This window comes from Mesocricetus auratus, unplaced genomic scaffold (assembly GCF_017639785.1).
Source record: "Mesocricetus auratus isolate SY011 unplaced genomic scaffold, BCM_Maur_2.0 Super-Scaffold_100014, whole genome shotgun sequence".
Classification (NCBI taxonomy): domain Eukaryota; kingdom Metazoa; phylum Chordata; class Mammalia; order Rodentia; family Cricetidae; genus Mesocricetus; species Mesocricetus auratus.
Window position 1 is genome coordinate 2,294,475 of NW_024429197.1, and position 26,961 is coordinate 2,321,435.

The 26,961-nt window shown below is 44.8% G+C and overlaps 1 protein-coding gene across 1 annotated transcript in view; it reads right to left on the reverse strand.

The window, feature by feature from the left end:
* Fbxo42 (F-box protein 42) overlaps window positions 1–18,467 on the reverse strand; it is a 57,327-nt gene extending 38,860 nt beyond the window's left edge. Inside the window, exon 1 of the mRNA XM_040757514.1 lies at window positions 18,339–18,467. The gene's annotated coding sequence lies outside the window, so the exon portion shown is untranslated. The remainder of the gene's footprint in view (window positions 1–18,338) is intronic.
* Window positions 18,468–26,961: the final 8,494 nt, after the last annotated feature.

A 26,961-nucleotide genomic window follows, 5' to 3' on the forward strand; every position in this document is an offset into this window, starting at 1 on the left:
AACATACTACATGACTATTTACACAAGTTCAAAGTTAATCTGTGCTATTAAAGTGAGGACAGTGGCCGGGCGGTGGTGGCACACCCCTTTAATCCCAGCACTCAGGAGGCAGAGGCAGGCCGATCTCTGTGAGTTCGAGGCCGGGCTGGTCCGACAGCCTCCAAAACAATACAGAGAAAACTGTCTCATAAAACCAAAAAAAAAAAAAAGTGAGGACAGTGATTAGCAAAGTTCCAGAAGTGCTGTTAAAATTCTGTTCCTAAATGGGAACATATGTTCTGTGAAAGAGTCATGGGCTGAATATTCATGTACTTCACAAGAGTTGGTGAGAATATATTCTTGTTAGTAGTCATTTCTAGTGGAGATAGTATACTTTAAATTTCCTTTTGTGCTTAGCTCTATTCCCAGAAATTTCTAGAAAGAAAATTCTATATCATATATAAAGGCAAACAAGTCATTTGCATATACAAAGCCTAAGGAAAAACAGTAAAATTAAGGAAATGTCATTTATGTAAGATCAGGTGTAGTAAACACACCTTTAACCCCAACACTTGAGAAGTGAAGAGGCAGGAGGAACTGGGTGAGTTCGAGGCCAGTAAGGACTGCCCAGTGAGACCCTGTCTTATGCCCCAGTGAGACTGGAAGGAGAAGGTGCTAAGCAGAATTAGGACTGTAAAAGTTTAGTGGGGGGTAAATTCTACAAGGGGTATGGGAGAAACAGGGATCAGACGAGGAGACAGATGATGATACCAAACTCAGCAAACCTGTCTCGCAGACCTTACTAAGACAGCCAGTTAGAAGAGTCTGGTGAAGGATGGACACGGTAACGCCCCTGTATCACTATTTCTAAGGAGAGGGTTAGCCTGGCCTAGTGTGCAAGTACATGATGTATTTTGAGCTTACTTCCCCATCTTCCCCTACTACTCCCATTCTCACCCAGCTAACCAGTCCTGTCCCCTAAAGTGTTTTGCTCCTATTTCCACATAGACACAACTGATTCCCTTCTCTGATTCAGTTACGTCAACCTCACTCTGCTCTAAACTTACCCAAGAAAAAATACAAAAAAAAAAAAAAAAGACCCATTGGGTGAGGCCATTTTCATATTTACTTCAAATAATCAGGCAACCCCAACACAACACTGACAGTGAGCCCAGGTTGGCCTCAGAACAACTGAATCAGGAGGCTATGGAAGGTCATTTACATTTCTATTTTTCCCATGTAAAGTACATCTGTCTGACAATTTACCTCCTGCCCAAATCTTCTAAAAGCACAATTAGCAAATCTGTGTAGCCCCATTCCCACGGTCTATGTAACTTTTAAGGAGCTTTCACTGTCAAACCCTTGCTTGGTTCACAGAAACTTCAGTCCCATGCCCTAAAGGCTCCCTCTGCTAGCTAGCTCCGCCCTTACACACCGGGTGGCAGACGCCTCTCCTAGGTAACTGTATGCTCAGCACCAATTCACACAGTGCTTCCTTTTTACTTCTTTGATCAAGTACTCCCAGCTCCTGAGGGCACAGAAGTGTTTTGATGCTCTGAATTTTGTTTTGTTTTGTTTTCATTTGGCCTAAAGCATTTCCCACGTGTATGCATAAACTCAAGGAATGTAGTTTTCACTGTTTAAAAAGGCAAGTTCTCATCCTCACCGGTGTCAGACCTCTTCAGATGGTGGGAAAACTCGCAATCTGAAGTCATCTCAATAGACACAGAGTGCCAAGTCAGGCTGTTTAACTGGGCTTCTTTGCCTTCCATTGAGCATAAGGTTTCTAGATTATTTCCCCTCCATCTTAGTTAGGGTTTCTATTGCTGTGAAGAGACACCATGACCACAGCAACTCTTATAAAGGAAACATTTAATTGAGGTGGCAGCTTACAGTTTCAGTCTAGTTCATTATCACCATAGCAGGGAGCATGGCAGTGTGCAGGAAGACATGGCACTGGGGAAGATGCTGAGAGTTCTACATCTTTATCCAAAGGCAACAGGAAGTAAACTGATACACAGGGCATGGCTTGAGCATATTATGAGAGACTTTATTACCCCAACAGCAATAAACTTCCGACAAAACCACACCTACTCCAACAAAGCCACACCTCCTAATAGTGCCACTCCCCATAAGGTTATGGGGGGGCCAGTTACATTCAAACTATTACACTCTCAGAGCATCTGCATGCTGACCTCACTTCACAACAGAAACCAAATCCCATTACACAGCTATGACACCCCCCCCCACCAAGCCACTGAGTGGTAAGATAGTCTACTGGTCAAAACTAACATGGTTTCTCTGTGTAGCTTTGGAACTTGCTCTGCAGACCAGGCTGGCCTCGAACACGCAGGCATCCACCTGCCTCAGCTTCCCAGTGCTGGGATTAAAGGTGTGAGCCATCTCTACCGATCCTAATATGCTTTTTATGTTCCTTAAATTCTTAAGTTTTGTTTTGTTTTTCTTTTTCTTTTCTTTTTTTTTAAGATTATTTATTTATGGGCTGGAGAGATGGCTCAGAGGTTAAGAGCACTGACTGCTCTTCCAGAGGTCATGAGTTCAATTCCCAGCAACCACATGGTGGCTCACAACCATCTGTAATGAGATCTGGTGCCCTCTTCTGGTGTGTAGATGTACATGGAGGCAGGGTGTTGTGTTTTTAATAAATAAATAAATATATGCACGCCAGAAGAGGGTATGGGATCTCTTTATAGATGGTTGTGAGCCACCATGTGGTTGCTGGGAATTGAACTCAGGACCTCTGGAAGACTAGTCAGTGCTCTTAACCTCTGAGCCACCTCTCCAGCCCCCTGTTTTGTTTTTAAACAGGAGCAGAAAGAATAGATTTTTTTTATTTGTTGTTGGGGTTTTTGTTTATTTTTTGAGAATGCCAATTTTTATTTGTCAAGAGGCTGCTAACTGGCCACACGAATTGCACTGCTGAATTCTAGCATTAGTGGGAGACTCTGTCTCAAATAAAGTTGAAAGGTAGGTGAGATGGCTCAATGGGTAGACACTTTACCCCAAGTCTGATGACCTCAGTCCAATCCCTAGAACCCACAGCGTAGAAGGAAAGAGCCAGTTCCCACACCCCACATTTCTCTCCCACCACCCCACATGCACCAAAGACCATGCACACAGACAGACACACAGACAGAACTGAAATTTAGTTGATTCACTCAAAATGCAGTTGAAGATTTAGAACAGAATTCAACTTGCTCTTCAAAGCTTTTTACCATAATCACACAGGTGCTGTTAGAAAACAGTGCTACCCCTGACAACACAAACACTACTGGATAAGAAATCTATACACAGTCACAACATGGCTCACCCAAAGATTATACCAAGCCTTAAGAGTACACCATCAGCCGGGCGTTGGTGGCGCACGCCTTTAATCCCAGCACTCGGGAGGCAGAGGCAGGCGGAGCTCTGTGAGTTCGAGACCAGCCTGGACTACCAAGCGAGTTCCAGGACAGCCTCCAAAGCCACAGAGAAACCCTGTCTCAAAAAACCAAAAAAAAAAAAAAAAAAAAAAAAAAAAAAAAAAGCCAGGCGTTTGGTGGCACACACCTTTATTCCCAGCATCCCAGCACTCAGGAGGCAGAGGCAGGCGGATCTGTGAGTTTGAGGCCAGCCTGGTCTACAGAGTTAGTACCAAGACAACCTCCAAAGCAAAATGATCTCATTAATAGCTAGTAACACATGCATGAGCAATAGCACAGAGCTATATGATAAACGGTATCAAGCTTATATAGCTCAAGGGAGGCGAGGACCCCCGCTGTAAGGTGCCAGGCGATGTGCTCAACTCCACTTGGCGAACAGGTAGTGTTTCAGAGCATCGAAAGAAAAGTGAGGATAGAAGGGTTTCAAATTATTGTTTCCTAAACTCGTAACTTGACAGTTAGAAAACCACACTAGAGAAAAGGGCACAATCTATTTGGCACTCAAACGGATGTTTTGACCATACTCATGATATTAAAATATCTTATCTATAGTAATAGAAGCTCATAATCAGGAGACTCCTTCACTCCTGGCAGTCAATGATTTAACAACAACAAAGAAGTCTAGGAATAGAATGCTTTGGCACAACTACCACTGTACTGTTGCTATTAGCAAACTGTGTTCCTTTGATACACAGACACCACTGAGTGGCTGCTATAAAGCATCCCACATTTAATAACAGATGTCAGCAAGAGTGAGGATTTTTTCCAATGGTTAACATGTCTCTTATCCAATAAGGATTCCCGTTAATAAAATAGGAAAATAAAGTATGTCCTCAAATTACCTATCTGTATTACTGTATTACCCATTAGCATTCTTTTTAAAAAAAATATTTATTATGCATACAGTGTTCTGTCAGAAGAGGATATGGGATCTCATTATAGATGGTTGTGAGCCACAATGTGGTTGCTAGGAATCGAACTCAGGACCTCTAGAAGAGCAGCCAGTGCTCTTAACTCTGAGCCATCTCTCCAGCCCTTGTTTTTTTTTTTTTTTTTTTTTTTTTTGAGACAGGGTGTCTCTGTGTAGCTTTGGAGCCAGTCCTGGAACTCGCTCTGTAGACCAGACCGGCCTTGAACTCACAGAGATCTGCCTGCCTCTGCCTCCACACCTGAAAGCTGAATTTCCTTTTTCTGTAGTTAAGTTTATTATTGATGGGGGAGGTACACATGTGCGGAGATCAGAAGACAACTCTCCATCCACCTCTATCAAGGCTGAGGGTTGCTGACACTGAACACGGTTGCCAGGCTTGTACAGCAGACACCTTTAGCCAAGTAGCCACCTCACTAGCCCTGAATTTCTATATCAAAGAAAAGATGGTACAAACATGCAAAATATAGGATAACCCTGCTTATAATAATATGGTATATAGGAGCTAGAGAGATGGTTCAGGGGTTAAGATCAATGGCTGTTCTTTCAGAGGACCTGGATTCAATTCCCAGCACCCACATGGCAGCTCACAACTGTCTGTAACTCCAGTCTAGGGGATCTGATACCTTCACATCAATGCACATAAAATAGAGTTAAATAAATTATTAAAGACATAAAAAATAAAAGAATTAAACAGAAGGCTTTGGTTGTAAAATACAGTACAAATCAAAGGGGAAGTTACAAACAGTGCCCCCTCCCCTTTTTTCCAGGCTTGGTTTCTATCCAGTCCAGGCTAGTCTTGAACTTGTACTCCTCCTTCCTCCACTTCTTGACTGCCTGTGCCACCATGTTCAGCTCTCTCATTACATTATTCAGGTCTATATCACTAACAAGATTTAACTACCTAACACTGTATGTTACTTTTATCTAATGAACTCCAACTGATTATATCAAAGAAACTCTAATACAGTCAGGTCAGTTTCATAACCTTACTCCACAGAGGTGGGTATTTTACTAATAGATTTTCACATGCTGTTAGTTTAATGACACTGGAGAAAAAGTCCAAACCTTATTACAAAGTTATATAGGCCAGAAAGCTCACATGATGCAGAGGACATGTGAGATGAGACTACCACTTCATGGCTCCAGTTGAAGAGAAACAGAGCAGCCCACTCCTCCACAGCAGGTCTGTGTCCACACACTCATCCACAGCAGGTCTGTGTCCGCACACTCATGCACACACTCATCCACGGCAGGTCTGTGTCCACACACTCATGCACAGCAGGTCTGTGTCCATACACTCATGCACACACTCATGCACAGCAGGTCTGTGTCCGCACACTCATGCACACACTCATCCACGGCAGGTCTGTGTCCGCACACTCATGCACACACTCATCCACGGCAGGTCTGTGTCCACACACTCATGCACACACTCATCCACAGCAGGTCTGTGTCCACACACTCATCCACACACTCATGCACAGCAGGTCTGTGTCCATACAAGGACCAGCTTCACTAACTTAGTTCACTGCGCTCTGTACACCAGCTCTGCAGAGTGAACTGTTCTTTCCTAATGTTTCCTAGAGCTGCATCTGCAAATGCCATCCAAGTGACTTCTGCTACTGTGTAGGCAGAAAGAAAACAGAGGGCAGAAAAGTCTAAGTACTCCATTTGGCAACATTTATCCACTTAACTATGTAAACAGGGGAGGGGGCTTGACTGAACAAGGTTATTTTCAGGCATCTTTCCACTGCAAACAGTCATATAAAAACAGCATGTGTGCAGAAGTGGCTTCGAGCACCTTCCTTGTAATAAAAAAAAAAAAAAAAAAAAAGCAGAACAGGGGTGGCTATAATGGAAGAAGCAATGCTAAAACTGGGTCCCACTGCCAGGCGAAGGTCATAAATTCCTTTAATCTCAGCACTTAGGAGGCAGAGGCGGGTGGATCTCTGTGAGTTCAAGGTCAGCCTGGTCTACAGAGTGAGTTCCAGGACAACCATGGCTACTAAGAGAAACCATGTCTTGAAAACCAAAAAAAAAAAAAAAAAAAAAAGAGTTGGGTCCCCCCCTCCTTGGTTGCCCTAGCTTAGAGCTCACTACAGTGGCTGAGTAGGCATCAGTTGCCCCTTTTGGTTACCCACATAATTTAAACTGACATTAGGTGGAGATGAGTGGGCTACACAGGCATCTAAAGCATTTTTCCACAAGGAACTTAAGCTTAGAAATGTTTAACATCAATGAACCTTTAACCTTTGCTATCTCCAATGGATGTCACCAGGAAGCCTGCTCGCTTTTAAACCCTCACCTCCCTAGCATACTAATAGGGATTTATCAATATCAATATTTTGCTTTCTCATAGTGCTAGGGATCAAACCCACAGCAAGCACTCTGTCAACTGATTATACTCCAAGGCAATTTTATTAACACCTTTTGTTGCTGTTTTATCACCTTGTCTGAGTGCTTTGCCTGAATATATGTTTGTGCATCACATCTGTTCCTGATGCCTGTGGAAATCAGCGCATCAGATGCCCCTGGAACTGAAGTTACAGATGGTATGAGCCACCATGTGGCTGCTGGGAACCAAGCCAGGTCATCTGTAAGAGCAGCCAGTACTCGTAACTGCTGAGCTACCTCAACAGCGTCTGTGTTTTTTTGTTGTTGTTGTTTTGTTTTGTTTTTGGTTTTGGTTTTTGGTTTGTACGAGACAGGGTTTCTCTGCATTGTTTTGGAGGCTATCGGTCCAGCCCGGCCTCGAACTCACAGAGATCCGCCTGCCTCTGCCTCCCGAGTGCTGGGATTAAAGGCGTGCACCACCATGGCCCGGCCTGTGTTTTGTTTTTTTTTAAAGATTTATTTTATTTATTATGAATACAACATCCTGCCTCCATGTATGTCTGCACGCCAGAAGAAGGCACCAGATCTCATTGTGGATGGTTGTGAGCCACCATGTGGTTGCTGGGAATTGAACTCAGGACCTCTGGAAGAGCAGTCAGTGCTCTTAACCTGAGCCATCTCTCCAGCCCGTGTTTTGTTTTTTAAGGCAGGAACTTGATACGTATCAAGGTTGGCCACAAATTTACATTGATCTTCCTGTCTCTGCCTTGCCAGTGCTGGGGTCACTGACATGTACTACCATGCCTGGCTGTCAATACTCTAATGAATGATCATAAAGTCCTTTACTGACAAAGTTAATGTTAATGATTGGTTGTAAAATATAACTTTGAAATGCTGAATGCTAAGGATTCCTGTGTGACTGTGATAATTGTGAAATATATAATTGGCCTTTCTTCTGTTTCTTGGCACACAACTCCTAAAAACTAGAGAATTTCCAAAGTAGAATCTTTCTGTACTAGTAAGTTGACTTACAACTTGCAACCCCAGGAGCTTCAAGATTGGACTCACAGGCAAGATTAAGGAAAGTGAGCACACTGGCCCACCCTCCAGCTGCTAACTTGATCACCAATGGTCAAGGATTTAATCAATCAAACTCAAAATAGGCACTAGTCATGGCAGTACAAGCCTGTAACCCCAACTCTCAGGAGGCTAAGGCAACAGGATCAGAAACTCGAAGCCATGCTTATCTATAATAGAGGGTTTGAGACCAGTCTGGACTATACAATATTCTGACTAAAAAACAAAAATCCAGAAGCAGATAAAATCTGGGCTTGGGGAAAGTCCAGACTACTGAGTATGCAGAGGCATCTAGAGGATACAGCCGTTAATGTGTGTGCTTCTGTGTGGCTTGTGCATACACATGGAAGCCACAAGCCATTTCTCCTCCGGCACTCTCCACCTTATTACTTTGAGGCAGGATCCCTTACTGATCCTGGAGCTAGTGTTTTATGGCTGGTGGCCAGCAAATTCCAAAAGTCCTGTCATGACCCTGCTCAGTGCTGTGAGATGTGATCCTGTGTGGGAACACATCTAGTTTTTATGTGGGACCAAATGCAGATCCGGCTGCAGCAGACATCTGGAAATCCAGCACCCCATTGCCATTTTTACAATACAGATGTGTAATGTTTGTAGAGGTTCTGTGAGCCCAAAGGAGTCATGAGAAACCAGACTTACAGTTGGATCAGAGTGGGGAGTTGGGTTACTCTGGCAGTGCTGAACTCTCAACCTTGATGTTTGAAACTATCACTACGTCCATCCAGGTAGTGTCAGAATTAAATGAATGACTGAATTAGAAGATACCTAATTGGCATATTCTGCTGCTTGGTTATGGAGGGGGGGGGGTGAGGAGATGGACTCCTGTAATCTGAGCTACATGAAAGCCATGACAAGAGGATCTGGAGTTCTAGGCCAGCCTAGGGATGCAGAGCAAGTATAAAGCCAGCCTAGGTTATATGAAGAAACACTGACTCCAAACAAAAAATAGGATGATCCGACAGTATAGTATGTACCATGTTGCAGCCAGGGGATAACCAGTGAGATCAGTGGCCTTTCCTACAGATTTCATTTCAGCCACTGAACCCCTGTCCCTTGGACATTCTCAGGATCTCTCTGAACCTCTGTTTTTGTTGACCATCCTCACTTCCAAAATAGCCCTCTCCACTTGGAGTATGGTAGGACCTTCCACTAGTGAGGGTCTCCTTCTGACTTTCTACCCTTCATCATCTTAGAGCGGGTGGCACTACAAGACCCAAGCCAATTCAGACACCCGTGCAGAGAGCTGCTTCTCTTCACCACCATAAGTTAGATTCTACCCACTAATCGCCTAATGGAAACCCACACTTCATTTCTCATTGCTATGGTTTCCATGGAAGTGGAGACAAAGGCAATAAATAGCAGGAAGTTAATACGATGTAACACGCACAGCCAAAATTCTGCTCAAGGTAGAATTTTAATCTTAGCACTTGGGAGACAGAGATAGGTGACTCTCTGTGGTTTGAGGCAAGCCTGATCTACATAGTGAGTTCCAGGACAGCCAGAGGTACATAGTGAGACCATCTCAAAACACTAAAGCAACCCAAACAAACAGAAAGATACAGTGTACAGTCGTGGCTCGTGCAGTAACACCCAAGACCAAGGACTGCTGCAAGTTCAAGACCAGCTTCATCTACATAATGCATTCCAGCTCAGCTGGGGCTACAGAGGGAGACTACCTCAAAAACAGAAAGAAATCATATCCAGAAACATGGAAAAGTGCCATTACAGACGGTCCTCAATTTTCTGTGTTGCTGTATAACATACTCCCACAGATTGGAAAGCAGGAATGACTATAGTCACCAACACTGCAATTCAGGTTTAAGGGCCAGCATTTAAAACGGAGTAAAAAATGTTCCCCTCTCTTTTGCTGGCCAGTGTCTATGTCAATGACACATCTAGGGTTATTTGACAACCAAGCCTGATGATTGAGTTCTATCAACAGGAACCACGTGGTGGAAGAACAGAAATAACTCCCACAGATTGTACCATGGCACCTCCACATTCAAAATATGTAACATAGCCAGACATGGTAGTGCTTGTCTGGGGAGACAGAGGCAGACACATCTGTGTGGTTAAATTTGAGGTCAGCCTGATCTCCAAATCAAGTTCCAGGACACGTATGGTTGTTATACAGACAAACCCTGTCTCGAAAAACAAAAATAAATAAATAAAAAGTAACAAATTGTAGAAATAAATATTTGGAAGAGGGGCAAAAATAAGAAGTAAAATGATACATACATATGAAAATGTCAAAAGGAGGGGCTGGAGAGAGGGCTCAGCAGTTAAGCGCACGGGCTTCTCTACGAGAGGACCTGGGTTCAATTCCCAGCACCCACATGACAGCTCACACTGTTTGTACCTCCTGTTCCAGAGGATCCAACACCTTCACACACATACAAATGCAGGCAAAACACCAATGTACATAAAATAAAAATAAATTATAAAAAAAAGAAAATGTCGCCAGGCGTTGGAGGGACAGGCCTTTAATCCCAGCACACAGGAGGCAGAGGCAGGCGGATCTCTGTGAGTTCAAGGCCAGCCCTGGTCTACAGAGCGAGTTCCAGGACAGCCTCCAAACAATACAAGAAACCCTGTCTCAAAAAAAAAAATATGTCCTAGTATAATAAATATTCCTATTTTCACTGTTTCACGTTTACTACTCTGGACCAGTTTACAAGCTCTAAAGCAACGCTGATACATTCCACCATACCATACAGCATTCCAGACAAGAGAAGGATGATACCTGGGTTAGAAGGACTTAACTATCCTGTTGTTGTTGTTGTTGTTATTATTATTTTCCTGAGACAGGATCTGTGAAGCCAAAGGTAGACAGCAACTCTCCATACTCCTGCCTTCACCTCCCAAGTGCTGGAATTATAAGTATGTGACACTATATTTAGTCTGTTAATTCATTAAAACTACAAACCATAAATCAAAACTTGAAATGGGGTGGGGTTTAGTTCAGTGGTTAAGCACGTCCCTACCATGTTCAGGGCCCTGGGTTCAATCCTAAGCACTACAAGAAACTTAAAAGCAGAGCACTTCTAACAGAAGCCATGCTAGATAAACAGTGTGTGCCAATGGGGGTGTACTGGCAAACGGGGCAGTGGAAGCACCCCAAGCTCTCCCTGTATCTTCTGGTTTTCTTCTTCAGTGCTGGGAAACCAATCTTGGACATGCTACGCTACGGAAGCTCTCTACCATTGAGTGACACAGCCCAGACAGCCAGGCCTCCTGTTTCCCCCACTGAATGCTCACACTGAAGACGTTAATCCAAAGACAAGATTAAATACATTGAACTGACACATGAAAGATAGAAAACTGTTAGGATAGTTAGTGTTTGCTCATCCTTCCTGCCGGTTCAGCTTTAACAGCACCAATCAGTAGGTAGCGATTTCCCAGACACTCCTCCTGGTGACACGATGAAGGGGTGGGGGTGCAGGGTCTTACGTTGTAGCCCAGGCTGGCCTCAAACGAACAGCAGTCCTCCTGCCTTAACCTCCTGACTGCTAGGATTACAAATATGAGATGCCAGCTGTGCATAGTGGCACATGCCTTTAATCCCAGCACTTGGGAGGTAGAAGCACATGAATCTCTGTGAGTTGGAGACTAGCCTGATCTACATAGAGTTCCAGGCCAGTCAATGATACATAGTGAAAATTCTTGTCTCAAAAAGAAAAATGTTCAAGGCTAGCCTGGGCTACATAGTAAATGCCTTCTAGACTACCCATACTGAGCAAAGATTAAGACTCTCTGTCTCAAATAACCAACCCCCTAGATACTTGTTTTTTAAACCAAAAGGCCATTAGCATGGTATTTTATTAAGATTTGTTTTTAGGGGCTGGAGAGATGGCTTAGCGGTTAAGAGTACAGGCAGCTCTTCCCAGAGGACCTGGGTTCAATTCACAACACCCACATGATGGCTCACAGCTGTCTGTAAATTGCTGTTCCAGGGGATCTGATTCTCACATACAGACATACTTGCAGGCAAAACACCTTTATACAGAAAATAAAAATAAATTATTTTGGCGGTGGTGGCATACGCCTTTAATCCCAGCGCTGGGGAGGCAGAGGCAAGTGGTTATCAGTGAGTTCAGGGCCAGCCTGGTCTACAAAGTGAGTTCCAGGACAGCCAGGGCTGTTTGACAGAGAAACCCTGTCTCAAAAAGAAAACAACAACAAGAAAAGGTTTGTTTTTAATTATGTATATGTGCAGAGGCCAGAGAAATAGGAGCTGGAGCTGGAGTTACAGGTGGTTGTGAGCTACTCAGTATAGGTAATGGGAACTGAAGTCCAGTGTTCTGTCAGAGCACGGCACACTCTTAACGTTCTTTGCTTTTATTATTTGGGGGGTGGTGGTGGAGGGGTGTGCTGAGGGTTGAACCCAACCAGGACCTTGTGTATGCTAAACAAATACTCTACCACATCCCCAGATCCGTTTAAAAACTTCCTTAGGTTAGCCCAGTGTGATAGAGCATGCCTTTGATCCCAGCATTGGGGAGACACACTCTGAGGCAGGCGGATTGCTGAGTTCGAGGCCAGCCTGGTCTACAGAGTGAGTTCCACGGCTACACAAAGAAATCCTGTCTCGAAAAACCAAAAAGACACCAGACAGTCTAGCCAATTTGTGATGTCCAGGTTCTATCAGATAGGCAAGCAGGCACAAGCACACACACCAAGAGAGAGAAAGAGAGTTTTAAAAAATTTTTAATTTGCCGGGTGGTGGTGGCGCATGCCTTTAATCCCAGCACTCGGGAGGCAGAGGCAGGCAGATCTCTGTGAGTTTGAGGCCGGGTTGGACCGATAGCCTCCAAAACAATACAGAGAAACCCTGTCTCGTAAAAACCAAAAAAAAATTTTTTAATTTAAAATTGTTAAAAAGGAACTTTATAATGAAGAACAAAAAACTCTAAACAGCCTGCCTAGAGAATAAAGGGGCATTGGAAGAGCATGGCTAACTAGTCTAAGGTATATTACCAGCTATTAAAACCCATTTGCCCTTGTAGAAACTAACTGAATTGCCTCAAAACTGCATGTGACCACGTTGAAACGTGAAAGAGTTACTGTCAGGGGCGGAGAGCATAGCTCAGTCTCAGGGAGAAAGTAGAGTAGGGGCTGTGACCAGGGCATGCAGAAGTCCTGGGATCAATTCAGAAGTTAGGAGGGAGATGGCCAGGGGAAAAGGAAAGTGTGTGAGTTATCTAAGCTAAGCCACAGTCCAGAACAACAACATTTTACATAAGACCTACATGTTTATCAGATTCACATATGAACATAAAAACACACCATGTCAAAGTACCATGCAATACTTCAACCTTCTGAAGGAAAACAGAATAACACTGGGAAAAATAAAATTAAATTTTTTACAAATAAAGGTAAAAAATTTTAATACAAGAAGAGCATCCAGAATTCACGGCAAAAATGCCTTCTAATAAGCCGGGCATTGGTGGCACACGCCTCTAATCCCAGCACTTGGGAGGCAGAGACAGGCGGATCTCTGTGAGTTTGAGACCAGCCTGGTCTACAAGAACTAGTTCCAGGACAGCCTCCAAAGTCACAGAGAAACCCTGTCTAGAAAAACCAAAAAAAGAAAAGAAAAATTGCCTTCTAATATGTGCATCAGTAAGGAAATGTAAAATTCAAAGAATGACACTAAGTCATAGTTTCCAAGATTTGTAATATCACAGAACAATTTCAGAAATAACATGATGCACTCAACTTCCACATAACACACTGTCACAATACAGAATAACAAGTGGCTGGGTATGTGGCTCAGCTGGCAGAGTGCTTGTCTAGCATGCACTTACAGCCTACAGCTAGATCCTCGGCACCAAATACACCGGGCTTGGTAATACAGGCCTGTAATCCTAGTGCTAGGAGGCAGAGGCAAGAGGATCAGAAGTCCTAGGTCATCTGCTACACAGTGAGTCCAAGGCCAGTGAAAATATATAGTTCTGGGCATGGTGCACGTACCTGCAGTCCCAAGCCTAGAGAGTGGGAGGCAGGAAGATGACAAGTTCCAGGTTAGCTCTGGACCAACTAAACCTATCTCAAAACAAACAGGGGGAGGAGAGAGGGTTGGAGAGATGGCTCAGCAATAAAATTAAGAACATTCCCTGCTTGTCCAGAAGACCTGAATTGGAATCCCAGCACCACATGGCAGCTCAAAAACCTCTGCAACACCAGTTTCACGGAATCCAATGCCCTGTCTTCTGGCCTCTGTGGGCCCAAGGAATGTACAAAAAACCCACACACAATGAAAAATAAAAACAAACCTGAGCCGGGCGTTGGTGGGGCACGCCTTTAACCCCAGCACTCGGGAGGCAGAGGCAGGCACATCTCTGTGAGTTCCACAAAGCTACACAGAGAAACTGTGTCTGGAAAACAAACAAACAAACAAACAAAAACAAAACTAAGGGCTGGGAATAATGGCAAGGCCAGGACTAGTCCCCATCATCACCACCCCTGTAGCAGCAACTAAAACACAACACTATGTGCCAGTTCATCCCCAAAAAATGAAAGTGTCACTCTGAAGTTTCCTCATTCAGAACCTGAGGGATGTTTGCTGAGGGGAATGCTTCCTGCCTGCACCTGTGACTCACCCAGAAAGGCTCTCCCAAGACTGCTTAATCTTTGACAATTCAGAAAGCCTAACTGGGGCAGGCTGTGTAAGAAGCATGACAGTGAATGAATAAAAGGGAAAAGAACTCAGAGGGAAAAAATTAGGTTTTCCTAAGCCATGTGTGGCAGTCCACACCTAGAATCCCAACCCTAGGGAAGGCAGGAGGAAGATGGTGAGGACCTGGGCTAGCACAGGCTACATACTGAGACAGGAAATAAATAAACAAATCCCAGAGCTGGTTAGTGTCTCGGTGGTTAAGAGTAGCAGCTGTTCCTCCAGGGGACAATGGTTGGATTCCTAGCACTCACGTGGTGGTCCATAGCCATCTACCACTCCAGCTTTGGGGAATCCCATATCCTTTCCCAACTCCGAGAACACCAAACAAGCACAAGGTAAACACACAAATATTCAGAAAAAAATTCGTATCCATAAAATAAAATAAATTTCAAAACAATTTTAAGAAATAAATGACTAACAGAATAGGCAAGGCTGGAGAAAAATCACCCTCAGCTCTGAGAACCTCCTTCCTCTCTCCAGCTCCAGGTTGGACAAGTGCACTTACTGCACTATAATAAGCAACTGGTTTTCTTGTCTGCCTTTCCAACCAGGCACTAGGCAACTTTAGATAAAAAACTGTCCTTAGAATCATTAATACCTCCTTCCTTAAGTACCCAACACATAGAGGGGGCCTTTTAATAGGTGTTTTAATGAAGAGATTATCTATTTCCTTTGTATTGTACTTTTTTTTAAGCCAGGGTCTCATTATGAAGTCCTAACTATATTGGGACTCTGTGTACACCAGACTGGCCTAGAAAAAACACACAGAGCTCTGCCTACCTATACCTCATGGGTACTGGAATCAATGGTCTGCATTGTCCTGACCAATTATTTCATGTATTTCAAAGTATACACTTTTCAAAGCACTTTCAGAAACATCTCTTTTTATCTACATAATGATATGTAAGGTAGGAATACTACTCTTGAATGGAGGGGCTTTGGGTTTTACAAAGAATTGTTAATTCACTAAAACCCCCTGAAGACACATAATCACATACTTTTCATCTCTAGACCAGCCTCCCCGGAGACTTCAGCATGTTCATAAACCCAAGGTTTGGCTAACTTTTTTTGCCGGCTCTTCAGAGAAGGTTACTATCACACAGCTTCCAGAAGTTGACATTAAGAAGCATCCTAGGACTGTGGTGGTAGTGGCGCACTCCTTTAATCCTGGCACTCAGGAGGAAGAGGCAGAGGCAGGAGGATCTCTGTAAGTTTGAGACCAGTCTGGTCCGCAAGAGCTAGTTCCTGGACAGCCTCCAAATTCACAGAGAGAAACCCTGTCTCAACCCCCCCCAAAGCATCATTATCATCATCATCATCATCATCATCATCCTAGGGCTAGAGAGATGGCTCAGTGGTTAAAAGTTCTTACTGCTCTTGCAGATCCAGGTTCAACTCCTAGCATCCACACCAGATGGCTCACAACTGCCTGCTACTCCAGCTCCAGAGGATCTGATGCCTCTGGCCTCTGCTACATGTATTCTCTCTAGCCCTGTTCCTAAATTTCTTTCTCCCTTTCTCTCTCATGCGTGTGCGCACGTGCACAGGCGCTCTCTCTCTCTCTCTCTCTCTCTCTCTCTCTCTCTCTCTCTCTCTCTCTCTCTCTCTCTCTCACACACACACACACACACACACACACACACATTTTTTTTAGTAATAAAAATAAATCAGGGGTTGGAGAATGGCTCAGAGGTTAAAGAGCACTGACTGCTCTTCCAGAGAACAGAGAACTGGGGTTGAAATCCCAGTACCCACATGGTAGCTCACAACTGCCTATCACTCCAGTTCCAGGGGACCCATGGCATCAGGCACGCACATGGTGTATATAAATGTGCATGCAGACAAAATACCTGTACACGTAAAATGAAACTGATAAAGCCAAAAAAAAAAAAAAAACCAAAACAACAAGAACAAAAACACATCCTTAGCTGTTTTTCCTGATCTTTCTCTTTTTGCACCTGAGACAGGTAAAGAAACAAAGCTGAAATGCTGCAGAGTGAATGATGTCACAGAGTTCCATCAGTACCTGATGACTGTGTAGCACAGCAACACCACAGATGATGCCAAGGAGCATAGCATCAAGCCACCACAGATTCCATGAAAAAAATTAACATGTAGAATGGCCCTCCAATTTCATAACCTTAGTTCAAGTCTCTATATTTGGCAAAGATACTAAGGAAATCTACACATTTCTATAGGAAACGCTGATTTAAGAAAGCAGGGAAAGCCGGGCATTGGTGGTGCATGCCTTTAATCCCAGCACTCGGGAGGCAGAGGCAGGCGGATCTCTGTGAGTTCGAGGCCAGCCTGGACTACCAAGCGAGTTCCAGGACAGCCTCCAAAGCCACAGAGAAAGCCTGTCTCGAAAAACCAAAAAAAAAAAAAAAAAAAAAAAAGAAAAAAAAAAAAGAAAGAAAGAAAGCAGGGAAAATGGCCAAAAAAACTAGCTAATATTAGATGAAGTAATTGTCATTTTAACTTAATAGTTGTCATTAAAAGCTGGCTAACGTGCAAAAAAAAAAACCACTCATGGCTCAGTGTAGATTGAACGCTATATTAAATTGGGTTTATCTAAAGCAAACAGCTGTAAGACACAAACTAATCAATGTGTAACAGAAAAGACACCCAGACACATTAGACAACTGAATAAGCTCAGTTAGAAATTTGAGAGAGCATCCCTCTCTAGCTTCAGAGCTACAGACTGAATTCTAAGTGAGGGTGTTTCTTCGGCAATTTCCCTTGTCCCTTTAAATCCATGATGTCATCATTCTTAAGCACAAGCAAAGCCCGATTTGTTACAAAAGACGTTTGGTGTGTCCGAGCAAAAGAGATGGTCCCAACAATTCACAACATAATTCCAACTGAAGCCATTCTTACTCAATGAAAAGGCCACCAGGCATCAAACTGTCTTCGCTACCCGAAAAACTAAACAAAGTCTCTCAACTACTAGCATTTCAACAACAACAACAACAACAAAAAGTTGTTGCAAGGGGAAAAAAAAACAATAACAAAATAATACAGTGTTGCCTCCAGCAAGTGAAAACCGGTTGTGTGTCTGGTTCCTACGGAAGAGTCCAAACATTTTGGCCACCGAGAAACGAAACGAAGCGTTTATTTCCCTGTTAAAACTCAGAATATCCAACAGACAAAGCAAGCGGTAGGTTGTTCCGAGGGTTTCGAACCAACTCCATCATCTGAAGTTTCTCTGCTGTGACTATCGGGATCTCACCCAATTGTTTTCCTTGATTTACAAACTCCTTCCCACCCTCCACAATTCCCTGAACAGACAATTCTCACCAGGGCAAGCCTTCCTCAGTCACAGTGTGGACTGCCGTCTCCAGCAAGGAGAGCTGCAGTTCCCACTCCTAAGAGAACATTCAAATGGCTAGGGGTCAGGAAAGGGACCGCTTGGGTTTCAATTTGTCAGCCAGTTCCAAAAAATCATCTCTTTGTAGCCGCAGCTTCCCAGACGCCAGCCCCTCGCCGCCGCAGCCCCAATTCGGGAGAGCAGCCGTCTCCCGCTCTTCTCCGAGGACTTAAGGGTTTCAGGGGGCGGGGTGAGGCTCGATGACACCCCGAAAGCCATTCTTGCCCGGGCCACGCATCCTCTCCTGACCCGGTGAGGACCAGACCACCCTGGTTAAGGAGAAGGGCACAGGTCTGCACCCATCCCGAGGGCAGGCTGCAAAGGGGCGCCTGTCCCCACCTCAGCCAGGGGAACCGAGGATGACGACAGCAAGCCCCCAGGCCCGCCAAGACCCACGCCCGCGCAGTACACTGGGCCCGCGCCGGACTCGGGGTGCCCCGGGGCCCCCGAGCATAAAGCGGAGGAGGCGTCGGCGCCCGGCTGCGGCCCCCGCACCGGGAGAGGCCTCACCTGGCCCAGCCCGCTCCGCGCTCTCCGCTTCGCGTCTCCGGCGACGATGGCGAAGGAGCCAGGGCCAGGGCCAGAGCACGGCCACTCTGCCTCAGGCCGGTGCCTGCCGTGCTCGGGCAATCGTCACAGCTGGCGGGACCCGGGGCCGCCCGGAGCCGCCATCTTCCTACACTCAAACGCCGCCGCGGCCACCGCCGCCGCCGCTGTCCCTGATGCCGCCGCCGCCGCCGCCGCCGCTGCTCAAGCTGGGAGAAGACAGCGCGCAGTGCGCATGCGCAGGGGCGGGGCGCAGCGGAAGCGCGCGCACACGCACGTCAGCGCGGCAGGCCTGCGCGCGGTGGCCGCTGGGCGGCGCCATATTGAGAAGGGCCGAAGGGAGCTGAGGTTTCCTGGATGTCTGCAGTCGGCGCGGGTACGGGCTTTTTTTTCTGTTGGTTTGAGACTAAAGACTTTCAGATTGAGTCATCTGTGCCCCCAGGGTACCCACTGAGCACCGAGAAGGGCAGTGGCGAGTGCAAGTGCCTTTAGATACCGCCAGAGTCATCTCACCGCGTTGGAAGCCTTGGAAAACTGTAGCAACAGCTGCGTTGCCCCCACCCTTTTTTCCCTTTCCTTCCTTCCTTCCTTCCGTCCTTCCTTCCTTCCCTTTCCCTTCCTTCTTTCCTACCTTTTTTTCTCTTTTTTTCCTAATAAATGAGGAAACCCAGGCTCAAAGCTACCCACGTAGAGCGGGAGCCCGGAAGGAAACGAGCCTCTGTGTTTCTCTGTTTCCCCCTGTCGCCATCATCAGGGTGTGGGGTCCCGCAAAGTCTCACTTCAAGAAAGCTGTCTGTGAGCCAGGCGGTGGCGGCACATGTCTTTAATTCCACCTTGGTCTACATAGTGAGTTCTAGGACAGCCACAGCTACATAATAGAGATTCTGTCTCAAAAGCAACAAAATAAAAAGAACTACTTTAAAAAAAATAAAAATATCCGGACGGTAGTGGCTCATGCCTTTAATCCCGGGGGCAGAGACCGGTGGATCTCTGAGTTTGAGGACAGGCAGGACTACATAAAGAAAACCTGTCTCGAAAAAAAAAAAACTAGGTGAGAACCTTCTAGAAACTATCCTACAGGCTTGCTTTAAGTAAATGCCAGACACAGTGAATTCAAGGGCTTTGCTTCACCCCTTGCTAAAACACCGAGTAAATTGCCCTGGGATAAAGTAGACCTCCTAGGCTAACTCTTGGGACACAGGACTGGGTCAGAAGCTAAGTACCTCAAGGGTACTCCTTTAAGTCCCAGCTACGCAGAAGGCTTAAGGGCAAGAATTACTTGATTCCAGGAGTTCAAAACTAGTTTGAGGAGTTTCAATCTATGAAACATTTATGTTCTGCAAACAGGTATTACAAAACCCCCTGGCACACAGTGTGTGAGAAACTAAGAAATTCCACGGGCATGGGGCATGGTAGTTACCTGTTAATCCCAGCACTCAGGAGGTAGAGGTAGGTAGATAGAGTTCAAGGTTGGCCTGTTCTACATAGTGAGAACCCATCTCCAAAAAAAGAAGTCTTGGCCTGCAAAATGGCTGAGCAGGTAAGAGTAGCTTTCCCGAAGCTTGAAGACCAGGAGCCTCAGGGAAGAGGGAGAAAATCAACTCCTGCCCCCACAGGTGACCCTCTGGTCTTAATTTTCCAACAATGACACTTGTGACCCTGCACACACACAAATAAATACTATGTGTGCCTGAGTGTATTATGTGTACCACGTGTGTGGGTGCCCTTGGAGGTCAGAAGAGGGTGCCAGATCCTGTGGAGCTGGAATTATAAGCAGTTGTGACCCCCCAAACCATCACCATGTAGATGCTGGAAATTGAATCTGAGTCCTTTTGCCTAGCGAACATGAGGGTGTAGGTTCTAGCTTGTGTAACTGCTTTAAAAAAAAAAAAAGTCAAGGCTGTAGAGATGGCTCAGTGGTTAAGAGCACTGGCTGCTCTTCCAGAGGATCTGTGTTCAATTCCCAGCACCCACATGGCAGTTCAAAACTAACTCCAGCTCCAGAGGATCCAATACCCTCATACAGACATACATGCAGGCAAAAGACTTAATTTACATAAAATAAAAATACATTAAAAAAGCCGGGCGTTGGTGGCGCACACCATTAATCCCAGCACTCGGGAGGCAGAGGCAGGCGGATCTCTGTGAGTTCGAGACCAGCCTGGACTACCAAGCGAGTTCCAGGACAGCCTCCAAAGCCACAGAGAAACCCTGTCTCAAAAACACCATAACACCATATGCCCTATTATTCAGGATGGATCTTCTCTCATCAGTTAAGCCTCTGGATGCACACACACACACACACACACACACACACACACACACACGAGACGCCCAGAAGTCTCTCTTTTAAATGACTTCACATCCAGTCAAAATGACCATCATGCCCCCTCTCCCACCAAATACAGTGGTGGCGCACTCCTTTAATCATAGCACTTGGGAGGCAGAGGCAGGTGGATCTCTGTGAGTTTGAGGCCAGTCTGGTCTACAGAATGAATTTGAGGAGAGTCGTGACTACACACAGCTTTAATCTTACATACACTCTCAGAAATAAAGGTAAAATGTTGATATATATATTATACATATATATTATACATATATCTGCATGTATATATGTGTGTATATATCTCAGAGTCATGGTGGCTCATGCCTATAATCCCAGTACTTGGGAGGCTGAGGCAGGAGGATCACTTTGAAGTTCAAAGCCATCATGGACTACATAGTAAGTGTCAGGCTAGCCTGTTTTACAACATAAGACTTCTTGTCTCAAACCCTCCAAATGGCTTGGGCATGAAGACAACACTTTAATCTCAGTGCTTGGGAGGTAAAGGTGGACAGGTTCCCTATGAGTTTGAGGCCATTCTGGCCTACAAAGCGAGCTCCAGGCAAATGTGCTTATGCCTCACTGCAGGCTCTGTGCTTACATCCCTACCACACCGCAGGTTTGAGGCTGATTTCCTAACATGCAAGCCAAGCATAAACTGTGGCTAAGGACATTTCACAAGAAACAGAAGCACATGCCTTAGGGTCTCTGTCGATGCATGAATCTTGCCACGATCTCAACTTTTGGGGCTTCCCCTGGGAAAATGAAACTGCCCTCCCCTACCCATGCTGGCCGTTCCCTCATCTCATGGAGAAGCAAACAGAGCAAGCATGGAAAGGAGGACTTGCCCTAGGTCTCAAGGGGCTGCATGACTAGTTAGGGCTAGCTTCTTGTCTGCCCTCTTAGTAGAACAAAAGTTATTATCTTTACAGCATCCTCAAATGATTCCCAAGATTTAGATCTTTCTGGTTGTCATGAAAGTCATGGCTAAAGATGGCCCTATTTTGGGGGGGGGGCGCTGGAGAGATGACTCAGAGGTTAAGAGCACTGACTGCTCCTCCAAAGGTCCTGAGTTCAATTCCCAGCAACCGCGTGGCAGCTCACAATCATCTGTAATGAGATCTGATGCCCTCTTCTGGCCTGCAGGCATACATGCAGACAGAATACTGAATAATCTTAAAAAAAAAAAAAAAGATTGTCCTGTTTTTAAGGTACTCTACCACAGAGGAATTGTAAGAAACTGTCCCCCTCTGCTGTCAACACTCTGTAACTACAAGGCCAAAAAAATTACCAAGACCTTGTTCCACCTCAAGGTGTTTTTAGTTGATGTCTGAGAGTTTCATTCACTTTCCAAGGCACAGGAGAATTCACTTCAAAAAATGAATTCAGAGGTTCAAGAAATGTTTCACCTGGTAATGCACTTGCTGTGTGAGTGTGAAAACTGGAGTTCGGGTCCCCAGCACCAAATAAACAGTGGGGACATGCCTGAAATCCCTGAGCTGGCATGAGTTGGAGACAGGGTGTAGGTGAATCCTCCAGCTTGGGGTTCAAGTGAAATACTCAATATATAGTGTGGAGAGTGATCAGGGAAGACACCTGTCATACAATCTCTGGCCTCCACACACATGTACATATGTGAAAATGCACACACACTTAAAAACAGATTCACAGAAGACTGTATCACAAATAAATACAGCCCCCAGAGATGGGCAAGATGACATCCTTTTTTTTTTTTTTCAAGACAATATTTCTCTGTGCTTTGGAGGCTGTCCTGGAACTAGTTCTTGTAGTCCAAGGCTGATCTCAAACTCACAGAAATCTGCTTGCCTTTGCCTTCCAAGTACTGGGATTAAATTGTGTACCACTGCAGCCGGACCACATCCTTCATTCTTGAAGATGATAAGATAGCCAAAATCTTTGAATTTCAGAGTTTGAACTTCTTGTGGGACATCTGTCTGTCAGTGACTACATGAATTGGAAACATGGCAGAGCACTCAGGAGGCAGAGGCAGGTGGATCTCAGATCTAGGGCAGCCAGAATTACCTAGTGAGACCCTGTTGATGGAGTCATGGGGTCAGGGCGGGGAGGCACGGGAATCGAAAACATCTGGGAAGTCTTCAGTATAGAGGTAGAGGCCAAGAGCAGTTGGTTTTAGGTAAGAGCATGGGGTGTGGACAGATCACAATACAGGAAGTTGTGAAACCAGGAATCGGTAAATAGGTCACTTGACGAGATAAAAACTAGTAACATTTTACCAACTTCGATGGAATTGTAATAAAAAAAAACCTGCAAAATGTCACAACAGGAAGCTGTTACTCTATTAAGATTAGTGACATTCTAACAATATGAGGGTAAAAACACATTCCAAATCAGTTAACTTGGTTTTAGCAGTCAAATGCTTGCTTCCCTGTGGAACAACATGTTTTTAATACAGCAAATGACAAGGAGCATGTCCCTGAAATGAAAACACATGGTGTTTTCTCCTCGCCTTCTGTGTTTGGGGAAAGGATTAGAGGGATGAGAATTGTACATCTTCCTCAGACTGGCAAGGCACCCCTCCTGCCCCTACCCATAACCCTTTGAATTTATACAGTGAGACAGATATTGGTTGCAACTCTTCGGTATAGTAAGGTGTGGTATTAAACCTAGGGTTCCTTCACAGCACTTGGGAGGCAGAGGCAGGTGGATCTTTGTGAGTTTGAGGCGACCCTGGTCTACAGATTGAGTACTATCTACACAGAAAGCCCTATCTCAAAAACCAACCAAACAAACAACCTAGGCTTCATGCATGTTAGATAAGTGCTCCATCACTGAATTATATCCTCAACCCTCAGCATAGTGACTTGATATAGTTTTGAAGTGGCTATGATTAATTCTACTTTTCTAAGCTTAGGGAAACTGAGACACGGAAAGTTAATGTAAATTTCATATGATCACAGGACTTGTTCAAACTCCAGGTGTTGGTAGGAGCCCACTTTAAAAAAATATTTAGTATTCGGGCTGGAGAAATGGCTCAGAGGTTAAGAGCACTGGCTCACAACCATCTGTAATGAGATCTGGTGCCCTCTTCTGGTATGTGCAGACATACATGGATGCAGGATGTTGTATTCATAATAAATAAATCTTTTTTTTTCTTTTTTTGGTTTTTCGAGACAGGGTTTCTCTGTGGCTTTGGAGGCTGTCCTGGAACTCGCTCTTGTAGACCAGGCTGGCCTCGAACTCACAGAGATCCACCTGCCTCTGCCTCCCGAGTGCTGGGATTAAAGGTGTGCGCCACCAACGTCCGGCCATATTTAATATTTTTTAAGATTTATTGCCGGGCGTTGGTGGCACACGCCTTTAATCCCAGCACTCGGGAGGCAGAGGCAGGTGGATCTCTGTGAGTTCGAGGCCAGCCTGGTATACATAGCCAGTTCCAGGACAGCCTCCAAAGCCACAGAGAAACCCTGTCTCGAAAAACCAAAAAAAAAAAAAATTAAATATGCATTAATGTTTTGCCTGCATGTATGTATGACTTATGAGGGGGTCAGATCTCCTAGAACTGGAGTTACAGACAGTTGTGAGTTGCCATGTGGGTGCTGGCAATTGGACCTGGGTCCTTGGAAGCACAGCCAGCTCTTAACCACTGAGCCATTGCTCCAGACCCTGTAGGAGCCCACTTATATACTGAAGAAAAATAACACACGAACACTATTCAGGAACAAATAACAGTTTTGTTTTGTTTTTTCAGGATAGGGTTTCTGTCCTGGATAGACAGGTAACTGTCCTGGAATTTGTTTTGTAGACCAGACTGGCCTCAAATTCACAGAGATCCTCCTGCCTCTGCCTCCCAGATGCTGGGATTTAAGGTGTGTGCCTCTACCTCCCAGCACAAGCACAGTTTTTTTGTGTGGGTTGCTATGGATAGAACAGTGCATTTGTGAGTGTGCATGCTAAGCAAGGACTCTACCATGCTGGGCTGGAGAGATGGCTTATTATTTAAGAACACTTGCTGCTCTTGTAGAGGACCTGGGTTTAGTTCTTACACCCACATAGTAGCTCCCAAGGAACCATTAATAACTCCAGTTCCAGGGGATCTGGCCTCCACCTGATCTGTATGTAACAGGTATACACAGCAAAACATCCATATAAAGATATTTTTTAAATCTGAAAAAAATCCCAATCATTTAAAAAATATACTATATTTTTCTCTTATTAAAGGCCCAGAACAACTTCAGTAGTGGGAAATTCTGTTTGTCTGAGTTTAGATGAAATATTATCAAACTTTTTTTAAACATGGTCTCACTATGTTCTCCAGACTGACCTGACATTCACAGAGATCTGTGACCTCATTTCTCTGAAACATTAGATTATGCAAAGAAAAATATGTGCAGCCAGGCGGTGGTAGCGATGCATGCTTTTAATCCCAGCAGTTGGGAGGTAGAGGCAGGTGGATCTCTGTGAGTTCCAGGCCAGCCTGCCAGAGTGAGTTCCAGGACATCCAAGACTACACAGAGAAACCTTGTCTCAAAACAAAACAATACAAAAAGAAAAAGAAAGAAAAATATGTGTAACTGCATAAAAAGAAATATGTTCTCATATTAAGAAACACAAAGCAAGTAGTCAAAAATAATGCATTATAGAATGAACCCCAGGACTTTATGTAAAAAAATAAAAAATAAAAAACCCACCTGGTAAAGAAAAAGTTCGGACTTCTCTTTTTTTTTTTTTTTTTTTTTTGAGATAGGGTTTCTCTGGAGGCTGTTCTGGAACTAGCTCTTGTAGACCAGGCTAGTCTTGAACTCACAGAGATCCCTGCCTCTGTCTCTGGAGTGCTGGGAGTAAAGGCGTGCGCCACCAATACCCCGCTAAAGGTCAGACTTCTAACTTCGCTGAATAGTGTTCCATGTGCTTCTTGATACTCCTCAGCTTCTTCCAAGTCTTTTCCACTCTCTGATATCTGCTGGAGATCGGTATATGCAGCCTGTAATCAGAGCTGGTGTTCTGGGGTCATCATCCTGGACTCTTGCAGGCCTGCTGCTAAACGGTGTAATTTTCACCATCTTCAGCCATCATTTTTTCCTTTTCTTTTTAATATTTATTTATTTATTTATTATGTATACATTGTTCTGCCTGCATGTATGTCTGCAGGCTGGAAGAGGGCACCAGATTTCATCATGGTTGGTTGTGAATCACCATGTGGTTGCTGGGAATTGAACTCAAGACCTCTAGAAGAGCAACCAGCACTTTTAACCACTGAGCTAGTTCTTCTTGCTGCTTTTCATGTTTCTTTAATCAATGACTTCACCACACCAGTCAGTTACTGATTCGACATGGTCCTTAGAGAGCATAACTAAAAATTTTAGGACTGTACACCACAAGCTACTTGGTGCCCACAGTCACCAAGTCCCCTATAACCCAAGTTACAAATGGTTGTGAGCTGAACCTGGGTCCTCTGCCAGAATGGCCAGTGCTGAGTCCAGCCCCTAGAATACTGTTTTGTTTTGTTTCTTAAATAATTTATTTTTATTTTATGTTCACTGGTGTTTTGCCTGCTTGCATGTCTGTGTGAGGGTGTCAGATCTTGGAATTACAGACAGTAGTGAGTTGTCGTGTGGGTGCTGGGAAAGGAACCTGGGTTCTCTGAAAGAGCAGTCAGTGTTCTTAACCACTGAGCCATCTCTCCAGTCCTAGAATACTATTTTATGAGTAAAAAAATACTGTAAAAATTTCACCCTATCTGAGCCGGGTGTTGGTGGCGCATGCCTTTAATCCCAGCACTCGGGAGGCAGAGGCAGGCGGATCTCTGTGAGTTCGAGGCCAGCCTGGTCTACAGAGTGAGTTCCAGGACAGCCTCCAAAACAATACAGAGAAACGCTGTCTCGAAAAACCAAAAAAAAAAAAAAATCACCCTGTCAAATAGAGACTGTAATAATACAGTGAGAGGTCTGATCTTTAGCGAATCCCACAGTGGGTGAAGGACAAATGACGGGTGGGATACAGAGACCTACAGGCAGAACTTCTGTGGAAAGTTTATTGGGTGAAGGTAAGGGAGAAAGGGAAGGGAAGAGATAAGAGAGAGAAAGAGATAGAGAGACAGACAGCTGCCTCCTCAGAGAAAAGAGAAAGGAGAAGAGAAAAAGTTGGTGGAGGTGGAGTTTGACTCTTAAGGAAACCTCCATGCCTGCGTACAGAGCCAGGGCACTGCCTGCCATGCACAGAGACACTGACAGGCCCCCAAGGCTGGGGCTGGGCCTGACTGGATTACTGCAGACACAATATAAC